The 23,411-nt window shown below is 37.0% G+C and overlaps 1 long non-coding RNA gene across 1 annotated transcript; it reads left to right on the plus strand.

Annotated features, from left to right (window-relative positions):
- Positions 1 to 1,243: 1,243 nt before the first annotated feature.
- On the plus strand, positions 1,244 to 18,869 carry LOC140531536 (uncharacterized). Its single transcript, XR_011976360.1, has 3 exons — positions 1,244 to 1,616; positions 5,971 to 6,115; positions 18,801 to 18,869. It is a non-coding gene; the product is annotated as an uncharacterized lncRNA (long non-coding RNA).
- Positions 18,870 to 23,411: the final 4,542 nt, after the last annotated feature.

Consider the following 23,411-nt stretch of genomic DNA (forward strand, 5'->3'; position numbering starts at 1 on the left):
AGGACCCATGAGATCCTCTCCAGAAGGAGAACTGATAAACTCTGAATTCATACTGAAGCATATTTTTTGGTACTTTATTTTTCTTGTTTTATTACTTTTCTCGGTGTTTTCTTTTGCAACACGACAAATATGGAAATATGTTTCAAATATTCCCATGTGTCTAATATATGTGAAATTGCTTGCCTTCTCAAGGAGTAGGGAAAGGAGAGGGAAGTAGAGAATTTGGAACACAAAATTTTAAAAAAAAATGTTAGTTTTATGTGTAATTGGAGAATGTTTAATAAAGTGAATAAAATATACTTTAACAATAAAATAATTTGAGCTGATGCAAAGGGGAATGGGCTGTCTTGAGTTCCTCTTCAAATAGAGACTTGATGACTATGTATTAGGAGTAATTTCAAGAGGAGGTATGTTTCTCTAAAAATCTATGATTCAACATCTCTCTAACCTGTGTTACTATGCTCTTCTTCTCCTTAAGGTCTTCTTATGCATTGTCTTCCCTCTTTAGAATATTCTTTACTTACATATTTCTATTCCCAGCTCTCAGTGATTGGTACATAGTGAGTGCTTAATAAATGTATGTTGACTCTCTGCAAATGACTTTTTTCATAATTCCTGGCATTTATTCTCTTGACTTTTGTTGATCATGAGACACATCTATCTTAGCCTTCTTTGTCACTGTCCTCCGCTTTCTATGACCCTATTTTACCTTTGTAGTCTTTAGTAAATGTCCTTAAACTCATGAACTCCAGATGTCTCCTCCCCCCTTCCTTGATTTTTTTAAATTAAAAGGGTAATCCCTTGAATAACTACTTAAAGAGGCCTATTAACTAAATGTGCTTTATCTCACTCAAAGCGAGAACCTGAAAAGATGGGTCACCGTCTCCCATTGCATCCTGGGCCATCTACAGTCATCCTGATGGATATCTGGCCACTGGATCCAGATGACCCTGGAGGAGAATGTGAGGTTGGTGACCTTCCACAGCCCTCCCTCACTCAAATCAAAAACAGCTGCAAGGCATGTCATTCTCTTCCTGATGTTATGGTCCTCTTCAAGAATAAAGGATGAACACAAATAAATGACCTTAAACCTATGAACTCCAAACATCTCCTCCAACCTTATTTGCACTTTAGTAGTTAGTTGATGCCAAACCTGGACCTGAAGTCTGGAACTCCACCCTGCTGGAACACTCTACATAAGATTGAGATTTGGAAGAAACTAAAGAGTCCATCCAATTCAACGCATTCATTGTACAAATGAAGAAAATGAGGCCTTAAGACTTAGTCCAAAGTCACACAAGTAGTATGTGTCATAGGTAGTTTTTAAACCCAGGTTCTCAGGCTCCAAGTCCAGTGTTTCTTTTCCCTGTACCACAATGCCTCCTGTATAACCTTATAAAAGTCTCTTATTCTCTCTGGGTCTCATTTTTTCATCTGCAAAATGAAAGTGCTAGGCTAGAGTGTTTAAGGTTTTTCCCAGATCTAAAACCATGATTTTATGAGATTATAACTTGTTAAACTTCCATTAAGCTGCATCCATCTTCTCTGCCAAGATCCTGTGCCAGCTATGATCCCAGTTTTTGGATTGTCTTCTGTGGAGGTGAAGAACCAAGCCAGTAAGTAGCAATGGGCTATAACACTGTGTATTGGCAACAAGGCATTCATTGAGTGAATTTAATGCAATGTTATATTTTTAAAATATATATCAACATCTGGTATTCTTCTAATCACATTATATAAAGTGGTGGTATGTTACTTACCATTTCCTCCTCCATCCACATTTAAAAGGAAAGATTTTTGTTTCTTTATGTTTGTTTGAAAAGTTTCCTTGTGCGAATTATATTTTTCTTACTTTGCTGATTTCTTTGGGATTTCTTTCTGGATAGAAACACTTCTAGCAAGACTGAGACACAGTCACTGGTGGACTATTACCTTTTTGAATCTTTGCTTTGATCACCAAACAGTCTAAGTGAGAGAAGATTTTGTAATATGAAAGGGACTCTACTCATTTGCAATCAAGTTTATTTAAAGACACAGCCCTCTAAACTACTAAGAGGCAAGTGACAAGGTATAGACATCTGAAAAAATATACAAAAAACAAACATGCCATTATTGTTTTTTTTTTTTTCTTTTGGTCCAGACTTATGACTTCATCAGTATAAATTTCCAGAAAGGCAAATTCCCTCTACCTACACCAGTCTCATAGAATTCTCCAAGAGGACAAAGGGTTGAGTGATTTGACCATTATTATAATGTGCTAGTTGTCAACTTCAAGACTTGAACCTAGACCTTCCTAGTTCCAGAGACAAAACTCTGTCCCATACACAATGCTACCTCCCTAGTCAGGGTGTCCCAAAAGCCTTAGTGCAATCTTAAACTTTAATATCTTAAAAGCGTTTTAAGATTTTGGGACACCCTGTTCTAACACACACACACACACACACACACACATATATGTACATACATACATGCATACATACATACACATGGGGCCATCTCCGGTAGTCCTGATCTATATCTTCCTACTGCACTCAGATGGCTCCAGAGGAGTGAGTGTAGTGACCTTGCACAGCTCTCCCTCACTTAAATCCAGTTCATTTGCAAGTCATGACATCACCTTCTTGATGTCATGGTTCACTTCAAGAAGGAAGGACAAACAATGAATGAACAATGCATACATACATACATATATACATACATACACACTACCTTACCACTTTACACAGCTATTAATTTTAAAACTGACCTGACTTTGGATACATGGGAGAGAGAAAGAAAGAGACAGATAGACAGAGAGATGCATGTATATATGCCTATGCATATGTATATACATATATATGTATCTCACATGTATAGGCACACAAACACCCAGCGCATGTACATATACACACATTTTATGTGCAGCATGTACATATATTTTGTTTATATATACATACCCACATTTCAGACTTTTGATGTACCCTGTATACACATATGTACACATACACATATATATTCACATTTATCTATCTATCTATCTATCTATCTATCTATCTATCTATCTATCTATCTATTTTGACCCAAAATTTAGTGCTAGTTTTAAATTTTAAGACCTATGTAGGGTAGTGTGATAATAGTTTGTGTGTATAAATGTATGAGTTTGTATACATGCATGAACAAAGAGTATACTACCTTCCACACAATGCAGATATAAAATGACATTTTACTATTACTGCCCCAAATACTGATTCTCCAACCATTTCATATAAATAGTTTATATTTTTTTAACACTACATTTCAGTTTGGATCAGCAAACTGTAATCCAATTTCTTCATCGTGAAATAATCCTGGGTCTGCGAAGACCTCCTGGTGCTGTGGCTACAGATGGTTGGAAAAGAAATATGAGCTTGTCTGGCCAATTGCTGTCCCAAGATAAAGGACATCTGTAGATCTTTTTAGTCTCAAGTGTCTCATGAAGGGAGGGCTGGGCTAGTTTCTCCTGACTTCTACAGATGTCTACATAGCTTACTATGATTCATGAGAAAAAAAATTCTGCCTCTGTACTCTAAACTTTATTTTTTTCAAGTGTATGGCTTAAGAATATATAAAATTTCTATATACTCATGTATATAGAAATATAACCAGTAAGCATGTGCTCGTATGTAATACACACATAAAATTTGATTGCACAATGCATACATAAATACACAGGGCGTCTCAAATACTTCAAGGATATTTTAAGCTATTAAACTATTTAAACTGAAAACGTTCCTGAGACTTTTGGAACACCCTGATTATGTACTTTTCACATCTCAAAATTAGGCACAAGTATATGCTTCAAGGTGTTGTTCAGTGGCACCATTGACACTGTTCCAAAGGGCAGGCAGATCCTGAGCCCCCAGAGAACAAAACCAGGGGAGATAGAGGGAGAATAAAATGAAGTCTGAGTTAAATATACCTGGATAGTTATGTTAGAAAAGGACAGATTTATTGGGAAAGAAAAATGTAATGTTAAATTTTTTTCATGAACTAGTTAAGGTATATAATTACAGAGATAACTTAGAGTAGTAGGGAGTTCTGGGCTTGGAGTCAGAAAAACTTAATTTACCAGATATGTAACTCATATAAGTTTTAAGTACATTAGGAAACTTTCTGGGACTTAGCTACTAACTCATAGATGAGTTATGTGCTATATGGTGATAGAGGGAGCTCCCACTATGGAAGTCTCCCCATGCTGAGGAAATCTCGGATCTTCTTGTCCTTCCCGTACCATAGTATGTAAATCATAGCTTTAAAATGATATTCTCCTCTTCAAATTCAGACAGAAAATTTGTTCTAGAAAGATGACCCCTTCCACTATAGCAGTAGGATTAAACATATAGAAACAGATAACCACGTATGGACAGAGATGAGAAATAAAGAAGATTGAGTAGCTAAGAATAATCCCAAGATGGCAATCAATAAAGCTAAATCCAGATTCCATTCCCCATCTCAGCATTCCTTCCGTGTGTCCTAAGCCATAGGGCTCAATGCCATCATGCCAACTACGTCTTTTCAACATGAGCGAATTCTAAGAATCTCTATTTTCTTAATGTTTTTATTCTTGATTTTCCAGCTTTTGTCTCTTTTTTCACCCTCCATCTTCCTTTTTTGTTCCTTTTATTCTTTCTCTTTTCACTTTTTCTCTATCTGATTGTGGTCAAGTCACTGTCTCATAGGTTGTTGGAAGGATCGAATGAGATAATGAATGTGATCATGAATCTGTAAATTTTAAGTGCTACATGTCAGCTTCGTAATCTTCCTTCCTTCTTTTCTTACTGTTCTTTCTAGCCTTTCCCTTTTCTCTTTCTTGAAAACCTATGTCCTTGTCAGTCTATCCCCACCTCAACTTCCATCAGAAGGTAGTTACAGCAAATCGTGTCATTAGATATAGTCAACATTAGGGTTTTTGTTTCTTTGGAAATTTGTTAGTGTTTCATTATTTTCAATTTCTTGTATTCTGCTGCTTTTAAAAAATGGAGTTGTTTTTATTCTTAGTTTATCCAACACCAAAGAGAGAGACATTTACTTAAATGGATGAACAGACAAATAAAGACAGACAAAATAGAGGAGGGATGAGGAAGAGGGAAAGATAGAGAGACAGAGAAGAGAAAGAAGAGAGGATGAGAGAGAGGAGAGAAAGAGAGAGAGGAGATAGTAAGAGAGAGACAGAGAGACAGACACAGAGAGAAGAGAGAGACACAGAGATGTCAGATAACAGAATTTTTGACCTCACCTTCTTGGGGCTGTAGGTATTCACTCCCCTGTAGGTCAAATCCTGAAGAATCTAATTTAAAAACAAGCCCTCACCATCTCCCCTGATACTTGCCCTGACCAAATGTCACTTGGTTCTTCTCTCATCCATGAAATAAACACGAGTCTTAATTTATGTATTCTCTTCTGCAGTTAAAATGTGAGTTTCTTTAAAGAAGGAACTAACTTTTTTTTTGAGTCCCTCAATTTAGCTCTAGGCTTACACATTGTAAATGTTTAATAGAGGCTTTTCTATCCCATTCCAGAAAATATAAAGCAAAGATTCAAGTCTTTGCCTCTATTTAAAGGAGACTCCAGGATCATAGGATTGAGAACTGGAAGATTCTCTACTCCTCCACCCTCAATTTTTCATAACACTTTGACCTCTTCTCTGTATTTCTTTTCTCATTTTAACTTGCCTTATATTTATTTCAATACATAGTTCATCCCCTGTATTCAATTGTAAACTTTTTCAGGAAAAAAATGCTATAACACGTTTTGCATCTATGTATCCTTGTACAATGTGTAGGGATTTGCACATATTAGTGTTTAATAAATGAAGGATTAAATTAAATAAAATTCCAGGAAGAAGGCATTTCTATATTTTTTTCTTTCACAAGAGGGAACTAGTGAATTAACTCATGTAAGCCATTTTGCAGTCAGTCAATAAACATTTATTAAATCCCTACTATGTTCCAGGCACTGTGCTAAGAATTGAGGACAAGGAAGGAAGCCAATGTCTACTCTGAAGGAGGAAACAGTCTGTTAAGGAAAGACAACACATGCAAAGAGGCTGAAACCCAAGGGAAGAAGAGGAGGAGCACACCGACTGTTCTGTAGCCAGGTGGGAAATAATGAAATGCTACTGTGGCACCCCTCTTTAAATGGCGGATCAAGGAAAATCATTCTACTATCTACCCTCTAACCCTTCCAATCAGAGGGAGGGAGGGGCTAATGAGGAGATGTGAGTTTGGGACTTGAAGCAATTACTAGTGACAATGATGGAAATCATCTGACTGAAAAAACATAAAACACTATGAAAGTGCCAGTTATGAGATTTTTGTCTGTTTGATGAAGAAGAATCCCAGAGTGGAAATTTCATCCGCTAGTATTGATTGTCAACTCACCTGTAATTTAGGATCGTTACTCTAGAGCTAAAATCATTTCATCCAATGTCTCTCTTTGAAATCAAGGCAATATATGGGCTTAGAAAGTTTCCCAGGGCACTGGGAATTTAAGTGATTTGCCCACAACAGAGACACTGGAGTCAAATATCACTGATGGCATTTATCAACTGTGTGACCTTGGGCAAGTCATTTGATCTCAACTCCCTCAACTGCAAAATACAGAATTTTGTCTAGATGATCTAGACCTTTCCAGGTCTAAAGCTGTGATCTTATGATGATTCTATGACTCAGCTGATAGATATCATAGGTAAGACTTGAACCTAGCTCTTCTTCACTCAGAGGTCTCCCCTCAATCCATCATGCCTTCACAGTAACTTTCTAATGGTTGCTGTATTTATTATAATTATGATCATTGAAACTAATTTGTGATATCATAGTTTTAGGGAACTTCCAGTGCGGGAAAATACCCTCTACCAAAGCAGGCTGTCACCACTTCCATATTTTATGATGTTATAGAAAATTATTTGAGGCTATGAGAAACTGTGACCTTCCCAGGATCATGTAGCCAGTGTGTGTCATAAATAAGAATAGAACTCAGATAATCTTATGGGCTAGGTTACGTCCAGATAGGAAATTCTTTGTGCCAATGCTGATAAATTCCTTTTCTGAAGTTTATAGTGTTAGAGACTTAAATGAGGCACTGAGAGGCTAAATGATTTTCCAAGGTTCACACCATCATATCTATGCCCACTTTACATCTTGACTCTTAGTATTGTCGTTACTGTTTCTAAGTCATGTCCTTACCTGGTAGATAAAGCTGTTTTTGTTGTATTTGTCTCTCCAATTTGTTATCTATTTTGGAAAGTGAAGAAGAATGTTTCTGAGTCAGTGTATGTCTGGATTTTGTTATCAACATAACACATAGGTTTTTGTTACCAAAATTTTGTTTTATTTTGCTATGACACTTTAGCTACACTTTAGCCACAAAATATCAATTGGTACGGTGCCATCAACTGCTCACGATTCCCTACTCTTGTAATACCCCCTTACTGTGAGACATGGCTGTCTCTAATTAAATCTGTCTCGGTGTGGGAGCCAATTCTCATCATGGATAACTTGAGGAAGTTGGCTCTGGGAACACAAGACTTCCCACAAATGCCCTTATTTGACTGAGTACAGGCTTCACAATGGGACCTTTTGATTCCAGTATATCAGCGATGTTCTTGTCTAGTAACTAAGACCTTTAAGTTTGGGCCATGGTCTGATAACTCATGCAAAGAAAACATGAAAGTTGGATTACCAATAACTTCCATAAGTTGTCATCTGATCTAGAGCTAAGCTGGGACCTTAGATATCATGGGGTACTACTCCATTTTATAGCTAAGGAAACTGAGGCCTGAAGAGGTTCAGTAAATAAGATGAGGGGCGGGGAGTTTAAATCTAGGGGCACACAGAACCATTGACTCATATTTGAATTTGTAGTCAACAAACCTGTCATTTTTCCACACATCTTTTACCCATGTCTGCCCTCATATTTGAGCAGATCAGTTTCTGAAGCCAGTTGTTAGACTTTTTATCTGTCCTCATTCAATTCCATCTTATGAGATATTGCTTATCATTTTAGTCTGCTGAGATTTTCTTGGTAGTTGATTCTGTCACCCAGCATTCAGCTTTCTCTTCCAACTTTTTTGTCATGTGCAAATTTGATTAACTTAACTATCTCTGCCTTCATTTAAATCATTGGAAAAAATATTAATAGCATAGAGCCAAAGACAAATCACAGTCAGTCAGTCTATAAGCATTTACTAGTGGTTACTATGTGCTAGAAACTGGGCATGGTGCTGGGTTTAAAGGCAAAAAGAAATGACTACTCATTAAATTAACTATAAATTGCCATATCACTCACATTTCTCCATCTTACAGTCAACAATAGATGAGATTTATGAGTTGTAGTTACTTTATGCTTTCAATGAGGGTGAACACGGCATCAAGATCAACTACCATCCTGATGGAAAGTTATTCAATTTGAAAAGGCTACAAGCCAAGACCAAAGTAGAGAGAGTGTTGGTACATGATTTTCTGTTTGCAGATGATTGTACACTCAGTGCTGCCACTGAAGCTGAGATGTAACGAGGTATGGATCAATTTTCTGGGGTCTGTGCTAATTTTCACCTAACAACTAACACCAAGAAAACACAGGTGCTCCATCAGCCCCCATCACACCATCCATACTTGGAACCATTGGTTACAACAGATGGAGAAATTTTGAATGCTGTGGTTAAGTTCACTTACCTTGGTAGTGTACTTTCCAGGGATGTACACATTGACAATGAGATTGATGCACACAATGCCAGAGCTAGCTCAGTGTTTGGAAGGCTCCAAAGAAAAGTTTGGGAGAGAAGAGGTATTAGATTGACTACCAGACTGAAGGTCTAGAGAGCCATTGTGCTGACCTCATTGTTGTATGCCTGCGAAACATGGATAGTCTACCAGCACCATACCAGGAAATTGAATCTCTTCCATTTGAACTGTCTGAGGAAGATTCTGAGGATCACCTGGCAGGATAAGGTACCAGACACTGAAGTCCTTGCTCGAGCTGAACTGCTAGACATTCAAACTATGCTTCAGAGAACACAGCTCCAATGGGCTGGCCACGTTGTTCGAATGCAAAATGCATGCTTGCCAAAAAGACTATTTTGTAGAGAACTCACGTGGGGCAGGCAGGTGGTCAGAAGAACAGATATAAAAACACTCTCAAGATCTCTCTCAACAACTTTGGATTTCACTGTGCAACATGGAAGACACTGGCCCAGGACCGCTCAGCGCGGTATGCCCACATCAAAAAGGGTGCTGTCCTCTATGAGCAAAGCAGAATTGAGACAGTACAAAGTAAAGGTAGAATGTGCAAATTTGAAGTATCCACCCCACATATTCCCATGGACTATCTGTGTCCAACTTGTGGTAAAGCATTCCGAGTTCATATTGGTCTGATCAGCCACAGCTGGACACACTGAAATTTCACTTTATCATGGTGATGTCATTTTGGTCCCCTTTGTTAATGAAGTACAGCAATCAACTCTTTTTCTCTTGTGAATAGATCTTTCCTCTAATTGCCACTAAGAAGAGTTGTTACTTAAACAGTCTCTTTCCTTATCAGTGATGCCTAACAGCACTGTCTCTATTCCAAAGGTTATCATGCATGTGTGTGTGTGTGTGAGAGAGAGAGAGAGAGAGAGAGAGAGAGAGAGAGAGAGAGAGAGAGAGAGAGAGAGAGAGAGAGAGAGAGAGGAGGGAGGGAGGGAGGGAGAGAGGGAGGGAGAGAGGGAGGGAGGGAGAGGGAGAGGGAGAGAGGGAAAGGGAGAGGGAGAGAGATTATTTTGGGACAGATAAGCAACATGGTAGACAGAGTGCTGGGCCAGGAACCAGGAAGACCTAAGTATAAATTTTATCCCAGATATTTACTAGCTGTGTAACCTTAGACAAGTCATGTAGCCTCTTTTGGTCTCCGCTTCCTCATCTTTAAAATGGGGAAAATAATACCTACCCCCCAGCATTGTTGTGAGGATCAAATATGATAATAACTATAATACACTTGGCACTGTGCTTGGTACATATTAAGCACCACATAAATGTTGCTTTTCAGTAATGTCCAACTCTTTGTGATCCCATTTGGTGTTTTCTTGGCAAAGATATGGGAATGATTTGCCATTTCTTTCTCCATGTCATTTTGCATATAAGGAAATGGAGGCAAACGGGGAAATGAATTGCCCAGGATCACACAGTTAGTAAGTATCTCAGTTCAGATTTTAACTCAGATCTTCCCAAATTCTAACCCAGCATTCTGTCTACTGTGCCACCTAGCTGCCCCATATAAATATCTGTTTTTGTCATCACGATGGTGATGATGATGATGGATCCCTTTTTGGCTAACTTTTGAAGTCTACAGGTCCCTTTTCAGAATCACGATTTTAAGTGAACAAAATTAAATAAATAGGATTATAAAGAAAACTAAGTATAGTGAAATATAGTTAGCAAAATATTTTAAAAGTTCACCATTCCCAAAGAAATGACCCCTATTTTTTCCAGTAATACTTGAAGCCTTGACACTCCTAAAATCAAAGTCACTAATGGCTCAAAACGACACACAGATGAGTAAAAATATTGTAAATGTGTGGAATAAGGAGCTCCAAAATGCCTCTGCCATTAAAATTTCTGTTGATCACAAAGACTCTTGTGAAACTTTTTCCTACAGATAAGCTTACTGCTAGGTGACGTGGTGAATAGTATGCCAGCCCTCAAGTCAGGAAGACCTAAATTCAAACATTTGCCAGCTATGTGACCCTGGACAAGTCATTTATCCCTGATTGCCTCAGTTTCCTCATCAGTCAAATGAACTGGAGAAGGAAATGAAAAAATAGTCCAGTAGGATTGCCAGGAAAATCCCAAATGTGGTTGCCAAGAGTCAGACATGACTAAAAAGTGACTGAACAAACAATATGTTGTCACACCTTCAACATGGTTAACTTCCTCAGGCCTTCTGCATATGCATTTCTCCTAAAGAGTAAAAAATAAAATATGGTCATATATTGAGTTATGCATCATTATAGATTGGGAATATGCCACTTTCACTGGATATCTGGATATTTGAAGACCTCCATGATTCACCTCTCTATTATTCCATTAAATATTCTATTTTTCATTAATTCCAATAATCTTTTTATTCCATTAATGGTGTGGGAATGAAGATTACTCCTTCTCAAACTTGGTGTGGTGGGGGTGTCCAGCAGAGAAACTGGATGAAGAATCTGAGGTGTTTACGAGCTGACAAAATTAATTATCTACTAAAAGGGATGTCTTAAATAATAAAAAATTAAACTTTTTATTATTATATAATAAAATATTTATTATAACATATGAATCTTGTCATATAATGTTATATTATTTAGTTATATATTCATCATATATATTACATAACAAAATTTATATTATTATATAACGTCATCATATTTTCATGAAGATACAATCTGCAGAATATTAGGGAATTGTTAGCATAGAAATATCATCAGAATTTTGGATCAGAATGCTACCAGAGCTGTCACAGTCATACTTTATGATCCTAAAAGCGTAGGGCATTTGGGATCTCTCAGAATGAATGATCTGTTGGAAAAGATTAACTATGAAGGTACTACATCTCTTACAGATAAATTCTTCTCTTACTGGATATGACTATGGAGAAAACTGGTTTTAGAAAATAATGAACAAACTCTTAGTCCTGAGTTGACTCAGTAGACTGAAGACAGCTCTCATCAATAACCACAGATCCCATGTACACTGAAAAACTCAGCACCTTTCATGATCCTTAATGCATTACACAAATATAGGGGCAACCTAAGAAGAATCTTCTTACTCAGGAATATATAAATGTGTGTGTTTGTGTGTGTATAAATCCCAGGTTATTTTCTCTGAACTTCCCTGAAATCATATACAAGGAAACACAAAATAAAATATAAATTTACATTTATGCTAAATATAAATGCATAAAATGCATTTGAAAATTGTGAATGAGAGAAGTCATAGATAGGGAACTCATCCAAACAAAGCCTCCCCTAATGTTTTTTTTTTTCCCCCTCAGGGTTATAACTCTTTAAGAGGTGTACAGGAGGTAAAGTGAAGTTGGGGGGAATGGCTATGGAGACAGGATTGTTAGTTGTCATCACTGAGTTGAGTCCTACGTTGATTTACAGAGTTATTGTGGAACTGTGGTTTCAGGACAAAAGGGGTCATTCCATGCAACATAGCTTCAGATACAGGGCATGGTCTCTATGTAAAGCATTGGTTATATTTGCATATCCTGATACTGATGTTGAACAAGAACAACAGCAAATTTTCTAGTATCTCTGTGTTATAGTTACTGATTCTGTGAGAGCTTCTAATCAGTTACTAATGAACAAAACTTATCAGGATTTACTCGATGTGACACCTCATAATGAAAGTAGGCATCATCCTGTTGCATTGCTAATAAGATATGACCTTAGCTCATATCTTGACCACCTCTGTCCACAGTTAGTTGAGGACCAAAGAAAAACATTATTCTGAGTTCCATGTTCGCACATGATTTGCATATATGTTCCTACTGTCTCTCGATAAAAAATGAAAAGTTCTGAAAAAATTAATAATGCTGACAAATACAGTAATCAATGGTGTGGTTCCAGAGGTCCAGTTATGAAGACTGTTATTCTCTTTCTGACAGAAAGGCAATGGACTAATGTGCAGAATGAGACATGCTTTTGGACATAGACAATTATAAGAATTAGTTTTGCTTGACTGTGCATGTTAATTACCCCTATATTAGTGGGGGATGGAAAAATCAGAATTCTTTATCATTGAAAAAAATCAGTTGTAAAGGAGATTCATGAATAAATAAAATACAAATAAATGAAAAAAGTGGAAGAGGAAAAAGAAGAAGAAAACGAAGAAGAAGGAGGAGGAGAAGCAGGAAAAGGAGGAAGAAGAAAAAGAGGAAGAAGAAAAGGAAGAAGAAAAAGAAGAGGAAGAAGTTGAAGAAGAGGAAGAAGAAGAAGAGGAAAAGGAGGAGGAGGAGGGAGAAGAAGGCAAATTCCTAAAGGGCAGAAGTTATTTCTCCTGTCTCTGTGTCCTTGATTTCTAGCACACAGTAGGTAATTATAAATGCTTATTGATTGACTGGCACTTCAATGTAATTTTTTACTTATTTTTCCCCAAGTCAACCTGTACTAGAAATGATGGGGCTTGGCTTGATGAAGGTATACTCTTGCCACCATAATGATGATCATAAGAAATTCATGCAGTAAACGGTACAGTCCCCAAGAGATGAGGTGGCATTGCCACATGGAATTCACAAAAACTTGAATCCCAAATTCACTTCACAACAACAGAATCAACAGAAACTTTTCCTTTATGGCCATCTGGCATTACTCTTTTAGCTCCACCCCCCAAGGACTCATCAGAGCCAGAAAGTGGAGCAAACAATAATTCTTCTCTGACTAAATATGAAATATCCACATGTCTCTGTGATCTCATTGATATGAAAGCTTTTCCTACAAGGCAGATCCCAAATCATCCATGACTGTCCATTCTGTTCAGCTCTTGTCCATGCCCATTAGTAATTTTACCACAAAGTGTCTGTCCCATGTACTTTGGGCATTCCTTTGTTTCTCTTGACACACAGAAGGATACCAGTGGAGTATCTGAGCTTTCTACCTTACTGTTGCTCTCACATTATCAATCCATTTTATTTTTTGCTCGTACATTTCCATGAGTTCATCCACCTTAGCAAAGCACCTTATTCATTATATGGCTCAATAGCATGCTCTTCCATTGTCCTTTGTTGTGATATTCATTTCCTCTAGAATTTCATGACTCCTGGTAATGCAAATAGCATTGGTAAAAAATGTGGGTACTGGAAAAATAGAGAGGCTTTTCAAAAAGAGTTTGACCGAACCATTCAGGCAGCAAAAAAATAAGTGAATAACAAAATGTCTATTATCAAGATTGTTTCATATAGTTACAATCTATAGAAGACTTTAAAGCCTACATCATCAATAGACAGACACACACACACATATGCATGTGTGTATGTACATATAAATATATGGAAGATGAGAGGTAGAATAGAGGTAAGAAGAAAAAAGAAAAAGAAGAGGAGAAGAGAGATATATAAGCAAATACTCTAGTAATATGGAATTCTAGTGAAATATAGAAATCTTGCCCACTTCCTCTGACACATGCTGACTGTGTGATCCTGGACCAATCACTTCAACTTTTCATTGGCCCCTAGGCGACTCTCAAAGATTGTATATCATGTCACAATTATGGATCTTCATAGGTAGAGGCATTTACTTGGTTGGGAATTTCCTATAGCAATTCAATTATTCACCCAGTCCAAAAAAAAAAAAGATAAATGCACACGTAACATTGTCTACATTTTGAAATCTTTAGCATTAAATTTACAATCCGTTAGAGGACTTTAGTCAGTGCAACTTTTAAAAGCCCCAAAATATGTGTATCTTCTCTAATCTAGTAGCCAATAACTTAATTTACCCAGTATTGTTAGAGAGGAAGATGTTCTCTTAGCAACCATAATATCACAAAATTAGATATTGGCCCAAGTCTGCAGACCTTCATTTCCCACCTGGCCTTTCCTTTGTAATGAAAACCGGTTTTAACTAGAAAAGACCTTAGAGGTCATTCAGTGCATCTCCTTCATTTTGCAAATAAAGAAACTGAGTCTGATGAAGGTTAACTAAAACACTAGAGTATTCCCTCTCACACAGGGGAAAATTAAAGACATGGCCTTTCCCAGTGATTATTTTACATAGTTTTAAATTATGTTTTTACATTACACTTATATGTTTGTATCTCCTGCTCTTAGCATCGCGCCTACCTTATAGTAGGCATTTAATAATTGTTTATTACTACTGTTACTTACATCTGAACTTTGACCCACTGGTTTGTCTTCTAGTGTTCTCTTTTCTTATGGGGAGAATTCTCAGAACTAATAAATTTGCCAACCAGATTTCTACATCATCATTAGGGGCTGGTTATTACAGTCCCTCAAATTCTTATCTTGCACCTTGGAAGGATCTGTAATTCAGATCTCACACATACTGTCAGGGCTGGAAGACCTACCAGAGTGTGCTAGCTTCTGCTAGGATAGTCCTTCCATGCTTCCAGAAATTCAGGCATCAGCTTTCAGGAGTGCTCAACTGGAGACACCTTCACTCTACACACAAGCTAATCATTCTTTCTCACACATATTCATTGACTCATAGGCTTGTTCATTTCCTTTCCAGACCAAGTTGTTAACATTTTCTCATTTCTCCTAGGCCTAGGAGAGTTCCTTGCGTTGCATATAGTAGGTACTTAGTATATGTGTGATGAATTTGCCTACTTGCGCATAATTTTATGATTATCTGTTGCCAAAGAAAATGTATTTTGAGCATGCCTAATCCCCTGAATTTTTTTGGCTAGTATTTTAATGAAGTCCAAATGTCAAATGGAAATAAACAATGCATTATATTCCTTATTTATGCAAATTGTCAACATTTAAATACCTCAAGTTATGCTTGGGTTGTGTGACTCACTATGGTTGAAGTTCAAGATGACTGTAAGAACATTGCATATAGAGTTTATAATAATAATACAAAGAAGGGAAATATCAAGCTGTTATTTTAAATTGTTCATTTTATTAATTTGTTTTAATATATTGTTCATTTTAATTTTAGTAAAGCTGTTGATTTACAAAGTGTATATAATATATATTTTGTGCATATATGTGAATGTGTATGTATATATACATAAGTATGTAAATATGCATATCCCCTGTGGATCACTGCCTAATCACAGTGGAGGGGCTTGTGTAGATCAAGCGAAACCAGGGGCTATGGCATGTAAGTTGCCAAGGAGGACAGATCGTAGTGGAGAGTTCTGACTAAAGGTTGTTGATGTTTTTTGTCTTTGTTCTCGAAGAAGACCGTGACATTAGGCAGGTGATGTCATGACTTTCAATTGAATTGGATTTAAGTGAGGGAGGGCTGTGCAAAGTCACCAGCCTCATTTCTACTCCACTGGAGAAGGAAATGGCAAACCACTCCAGTATCTTTGCCAAAAAAACCCCACAGACAGTATTGATATGCTATAGTCACAAAGAATTGAACACCATTGAACAACAAATTATATATATGAATGTGTATGCACAAGATACACATACACATATATATATATACACAAGTATATTGTGTATATTGTATGTATGTATACATATAACCATACAATATGTGTATTGTGTACACAAGTATACAAGATGTATATATACAGTATGCATGTATGTATATATCTTATGCATAAATACCCATATATATGACATGAACCTGTGATTTTATTACTGCAAAGAGCTCTTGGTAGGGAAATTACCTCCACTAATGCTGACCAGAACCTTTCTTTAATTTATATTCTGAGAGAGTTGTCTAGAATAGTCAAAGATTAAGTAAATTTTCCAAGATCACAAAGCAGTAAATGTCAGAAGTAAGATTTAAACCAGGTCTTCCAGATTTCAAACTCAACCCTTTCCTTACTATACTACACAGTCTGGAAAACCTGACGTCTTCTGGTAAAACTGTTTTGTGAGTTGGAGCATGTCAATGAAGGACTCATTGATCCAGGCATCTAACTAAGACTAGATGTGTTACATACTAGCAGCTGATCTGTACTGGTAGAGAGAGTTTCTTTACTAGACGTTCTCTGCAGTAATAAAGTCACAAATCCAAATTCTCTTCTCTCTCTGTTTCTGTCCTAGATAGATAGACAGATAGATAGATAGATAGATAGATAGATAGATAGATAGATAGATAGATAGATAGATAGATAGGTAGATAGGTAGGTAGATAGATAGATAGATAGATAGATAGATAGATAGATAGATAGATAGATAGATAGATAGATAGATAGGTAGATAGAAAAATGGCTAGATGGCTAGATAGATGACTAGACAGATGGCTAGATAGATATAGATATAGATGGATGGATGTACATGTATTTACAAACAACACATAATTTTAAATATAAACACAGATTTATAGTATACATTATTACTTATGAAATATATAATATGTATATATGTGTGTATGTTTTATGTATATGTGTCTATATAAATGCTTTATAGATCAAGAGCTTTATTAAAATTTTTAAAAAAGGATTGTTTGAAATAAATTAGTAGATTAATATTTATTATACAGCTATCTATCTATTTATCATGTATGTGTTTACAAACACATACATACACACACAAATACTTTGTGAACTGATATAAATGCTCAGGGTCAGCCAATAGCTCCCAAGATTGATGGCGCAATGACTTTCAAACTTTGGGCAGTTTGGGCTAAAGGTCTTTAGATACTTTTAATTTTCGTAGGCAAATGTGGCTAAGACTAAGACTCCTTTGCATACACTGGTTATCCTCAGAACTGTGTACAATATGGAACTGGAAATGTAGGTGATGAGCAAACTCAGTTGTGTGACAACAGAAAATTGCTGGGGCAAGCTGAATTTTGCTTGCGCCTGGACTTATGCCTTTCCAACTTGTCAGGCCCTCTGCCAGACTTTAGATCACAGGATTTAGAGCTGAAAGGAATCTTAGTGATGTTCTTTTCCAAAACCCTCTCTTTAAAAAGCAGTAAACTGAGGCCTAGAGAGATTTGCCCACAATCACATAGACGCTAAGTGGCAGAGTTGGAATATGAGCTCAGTTCTTCCGTATGCCAAAGAAAATGACCTTTTTCTTGACCATTTTACTTTTCTTTCCCTAAATTTTCCTCCCTCAGCTCTCATCATCTTCCAAACTGCAACCAACTTTCCTCTCCAATGAATTGACACCAGCTAAAATCTGTTCCTTACAGTTTTTAGATGAAGAAATTAAAACTATCTATAATCATATGAAAAAATTCCATAAATCACTATTTGTCAAAATAACTCTGAAGTACCACTTCACATCTAGATTGTGTAATATGGCAGAAAAGAAAACTATTAGAGATGATATAGGAAAATTGGAACACTAATACATTGTTGGTGGGAATCATGGATTGATCCAACCATTCTGGAGAGCAACTTGGAACTATATACAAAGAACTATAAAACTGTGAATACCCTTTAACCCAGCAATACCACTACTAGCTCTGCATTCCAAAGAGATCCTAAGAAAGGGAAAAGGACCCATACCTCATATATATGAGAATATGAGAGAGAGAGATATCCATCAATTGGGGAATGGTTGAACAATTTGTGGTATATGAATGTAATGGAATGTTATTGTGCTATAAGAAATGTTGAGTTGCCAGATTTCAGGAAAACCTGGAAAAACTTACATCAACTGATGCTGAGTGAAATGAGCAGAACCGAGAGAACATTGTAAGAGTAACCTTGTGAGATGATCAACTCTGATAGACTTATTTCTTCTCAGCAATACAATGATCCAAGACAATCTCAAAATACTCAAGATGGAAAATGCAAATCACATGCAAAGAAAGAACTATGGAGTCTGAGTGCAGATCTAAGCATACTATTTTCACTTTTTTTTCTTTCTTATGTTTTCTCCCTTTTGTTCAGATTCTTCTTTCCCAATATGACTAATGTGAAAATAGATTTAACATGATTGTTCAAGTATAACATATTAGATTGCTTGCTATCTTGGGGAGAGGGGAGAAAAGGGAGGGAGGATGAAAAAATTGGAACTCAAAAGCTTACAAAAAGGAATGTTGAAAACTATATTTACATGTAATTGGAAAAAAAATACTATTACATTAACAAAATAAGATAAAATCTTTGCCTTACATGCTTTGCAGGCAGTCTCTCACTTTCTTTTTCTTACAGGTGAGGAAGAATGGGCTATCTCCTCTTTCACTCCGCCAAAACCATCCTCAACTCTGACCAACGCAGTAAGTCTTTTGAAACCAGATGGTTTGGATAAAGTTTTCTCTCTGTGTCTCTGTCCTTGTCTCTCATGGTCATATATAAATGTTAAAAGAAAAAAAAGAAAAGGTTGAGGTTGTAGAAGAGCAGAGAGACAATTAAAACTAAAGACAAGATGCTATAATGCCCTACTTGTGGAATGTTTGTAGGTGAGATCTATGACTTTGGCTCTTCTGGCTCCTTTGGGTTTTAGGTTGCCATGTTGCTCCTGTTTTGACTTTGACTACCTTTCCTCGGACAGGTGTATTGTCAGCAATTTTTTTTTAAAATTCTTTGTTTGTTTTGTTTTTTGTTAGTTGTGTTCTCTGTAATTATTTTGCAATTGATAGAAGGTAAGTTCCTTGAGGCCAGGGACTATTTCATTTCTCTCATTGTGTACACAGATGATTAGGCACAGTGACTGTAATAAATGCTTGTTGACTGATTGACTTATTAATCCAAAGTTGACTATACTACAAGAACAACTGAAACCTAAGTTTTGCTATAGGTACAACTTACAATCAATTAATCTGATCTATATGGAAGGATAACCCTATCAGTTTTTCCTTTCTTGCTTTCTCTTTCACTTTTCTTTCTCATCCTCAGTCCATCAAGGTTCTCTACAAACATGACCAAGTTTCCCCTAGTCTATAGATAGTACATATTTTTCTGGGGCTAACTCTTCTAACCATAGGACATCTACTTTTTCATCTCCCCTTAAGATTCTAGGGATATTCTTGAATAACTCTGGAATTCTTCTAAGACCACAATTCAAGCCCACCTACAGTGTATTCTCCCAACATTAAACACTAATGATTATTGTCCCAATATCATTTTGATCAGTTAATATCTCCTTGATATTATTTATAGCCACTAAAAGTACACTAGCATTTACAAAAGAGGGTATTTGCTGAGAAGATAGAACAAAGTACACAAATCTCCAACATGATGAGGCCACTCTCCTTTACCACTTAGAGACATGGACAGAGTGAACTAAATCTTAAGAGCAGTTCCCCCTACCAGAAGTGGGGAACTCACCACCTTGAGGCCACACATGGCCTTCTAGGTCCTTGGGTGTGGCATTTTGACTGAGTCCAAGTTTTACAGAATAAATACTTTTATTAAAGGGATTTGCTCTGTGAAGTTTGGATTCATACAAAGGGCCATACTTGAGAACCTAGAGGACCACAAGTGGCCCTGAGGCTGAAGGTTCTCCATACCAGCAACATTCCCCTTACTACATTCTACTAAACATTCATTGGACCAAGCTCCCTTCTGGAAACAACATAACCAGTGGACACAGTCTCACATGATAGATATGGCAACTAGTATTTCATTCACTACTGGACAGGATCACTAAGGTCATTCTTTAGGGCTGGCCAGAAGGCTGAGGCTACGAGCAGACTTTTTTTTTTTTTATGTGTGTATGTATATATGTATGTATATATTTATCTATTCGTTCGTTGATTTATTTACCCATTTATTCATTTAGGTAGTTGGTTATTTGTTTGTTTGTTTGTTTATTTTTAATTTTCAGCATTCATTTCTACAAGACTTTGAGTTGCAAATTTTCTCTCCATCTCTCCGTTCTGCCCACCCCAAAACAACGTGCACTCTGATTACCCCTTTCCCCAATCTGCCTTCTATCACACCTCTCCCTTCCCTTATCCTGATCTCCTCTATTTTCTTGTAGGACAAGATAGATTTCTATACCCCATTACCTGTATTTCTTATTTCCCAGTTACATGTAAAAACAATTTTTAACTTTTGTTTTTAAAACTTTGAGTTCCAATTTCTCTCCCTTCTTCCTTCGCCACCCATTCTCACTGAGAAGACAAACAATTCAATATATTTTCTACATATGTAGTTATGTAAAAGGCTTCCATAAAAGTCATGTTGCAAAAGACTAACAATATTTTCCTCCATTCTATCCTGCCTCCCTATTTACTCTTTTGATCCTGTCCCTCCTCAAAAGTATTTACTTCTAATTACCCATCCTTCCATTTGCCCTCTCTTCTATTATCCCCCCACCACTTGCTTATCCCTTTCCCCCCTACTTTCCTGTAGTGTAAGATAGATTTTCATACCAAATTGAATGTGCTTGTTATTCCCTCCTTAAGCCAAAGGTGATGAGTGTAAAGTTCACTCTTTCCCTCTCACCTCCCCTTTCTTCCCCTCCATTGAAAAAGCTTTTTCTTGCCTCTTTTATGTGAGATAATTTGCCACATTCTATTTTTCCCTTTCTCCTCCCAAAATATTCCTTTCTCGACCTTTAATTTTATTTTTTTAGATATCATCCTTATCTATTCAACTCACCCTGTGCCCTCTGTCTATGTATATATAATCCCCCCAACTACCCAAATGCTGAGAAAAGTCTCGAGATACAAATATGATCTTTCCACGTAGAAATGTCAAGTGTTCAACTTTAGTAAGTCTCCTATTCTTTCCCTTTCCTGTTTGCCTTTTCATGCTTCTTTTGATTCTGATATTTGAAAGTCAAATTTTCTATTCAACTCTGGTCATTTTAGCAAGAATGCTTGAAAGTCTTCTATTTCACTGAATGATCATTTTTACACCTGAAGTATTGTACTCAGTTTTGCTGGGTAGGTGATTCTTGGTTTTGATCCTAGCTCCTTTGATCTCTGGAATATCATATTCCAAGCCCTCTGATCCCTTATGTAGAAGCTGCTAGATCTTGTGTTATCTTGATTTCCACAATACTCAAATTGTTTCCTTCAGGATGCTTGCAATATTTTCTCCTTGACCTGGGAGCTCTGGAATTTGGCAACAGTATTCCTAGGAGTTTTTCTTTGGAGATGTCTTTCAGGAGGTGATTGGTAGATTCTTTCAATATTTATTTTACCCTCTTTCTACAATATTGGGCAGTTTTCCTTGACAATTTCTTGAAAGATGATGTCTAGGCTCTTCTTTTTGATCATGGCTTTCAGGTAAGCCAATGATTTCTATATTGTCTCTCCTGTATGTATTTTCCAGGCCAGTTGCTTTTCCAATAAGATATTTCACATTGTTATTTTTTCATTCCTTTTTGTTTTATAATTTCTTGATTTTTCATGAAGTCATTAGTTTCCACCTGCTCCATTCTAACCTTTAAGGAGCTAATTTCTTCAGTTAACTCTTAGACCTCCTTTTCCATCTGGCCAACTCTGTTTTTTAGGGTATGCTTCCCCTCATTGGATTTTTAGATCTTTTTTGTCATTTGGGTTAGTCTATTTTTTGAAGTGTTATTTTCTTCAACATTTTTGGTTCTCCTTTAGCAATCAGTTAACTCATTTTTCGTGATACTCTTGAATCACTCTCACTTCTCTTCCCAATTTTTGCTCTACTTCTCTTACTTGGTTTTCAGAATCCTGTATTGAATTCTTCCATGACCTGAAACCAATTAACGTTTTTCTTGGAGGCTTTGGATTGAGGAGCTTTGATTTTATTTATTATCTTCTTTTTACATGTTTTGGTCTTCCCTGTCACCAGAGTAAGATTCTATAGACTAATTCTTTTTCTGATTTTTGCTCCTTTTCCCAGCCATTTCCTTGAATTTTGAGTTCTGTCAAAGTAGTTCTCTGCTTCCAGTGTGTGTGAGGGGTGTCCTGTCAACTGCTCGATCCCCCAACAATCACTGGGCCCAGAGCTCCAGAAACAGCTACTGCAGCTGCCCCTGCTGCTGCTGCTGCTGCTGCTGCTGCTGCTGCTGCTGCTGCTGCTGCTGCTGCTGTGACTGTCATGGGTTTCTCTACCAATTCCTCCTGCTGCCTTCAGGCTGGAACTGGACCTTTCTACTCTCTCACACAGGTCCCACAGGATTTTTCCTTTGACCATCCAATTTGTCCTCAGTGTTTTAGGGTTGTGAAGTCTGGAAACTACCACAGGTGTGTGAGAGATTCAGTCCCCCCAAGGCCTGCTCAGGTCCTGTCTATGCCATCATGGCCCACATTGGACTGTGCTTTGCTCTCAGAGTGGCACCGTAGACACTTGTCAGCAACCTTCCAGGCTGTCTTGGGCTGGATATTTGCTTCACTCTATCATTCTGTGGGTTCCGCAGCTCCTGAATTTTCTTAGAGTCAATTTTTATAGGTATTTGGCTGGGTCTGGGAGGAGCACTCTCGAAAATTCATGCTGCTTCTCCACCATCTTGGCTCTGCCCCCAGAATTTTCTAGGAACATCTGTTGCTAAACTGCTAATTCGTTTTTCTCTTCTGACTTTCCAGGGTTCTTGGGCCTAATCTAGTACTTGCACATTATCAAGCACATTTTTATATAAATACATCCAAAGAGGTATGCACACCTACATACACATACACATAGGTGTACATGAGTGTCTCTCTATATACTATGTCCATAAACATTGAAGAAGGGAAATCTATACTCAGTTCATTTTATCATTTGTATTGATCATGGGACAATTGTTCTCGTTATCATAAACAACCCCATCCATCACAGCTCCTCACATTTGGCTAACTGCATTTCCCTGATCATCTCTGCAATCACTCTATCTGTATAGTACATTTTAATTGGTGG

The sequence above is a fragment of the Notamacropus eugenii genome, chromosome 3 (genome assembly GCF_028372415.1).
Source record: "Notamacropus eugenii isolate mMacEug1 chromosome 3, mMacEug1.pri_v2, whole genome shotgun sequence".
Classification (NCBI taxonomy): Eukaryota; Metazoa; Chordata; class Mammalia; order Diprotodontia; family Macropodidae; genus Notamacropus; species Notamacropus eugenii.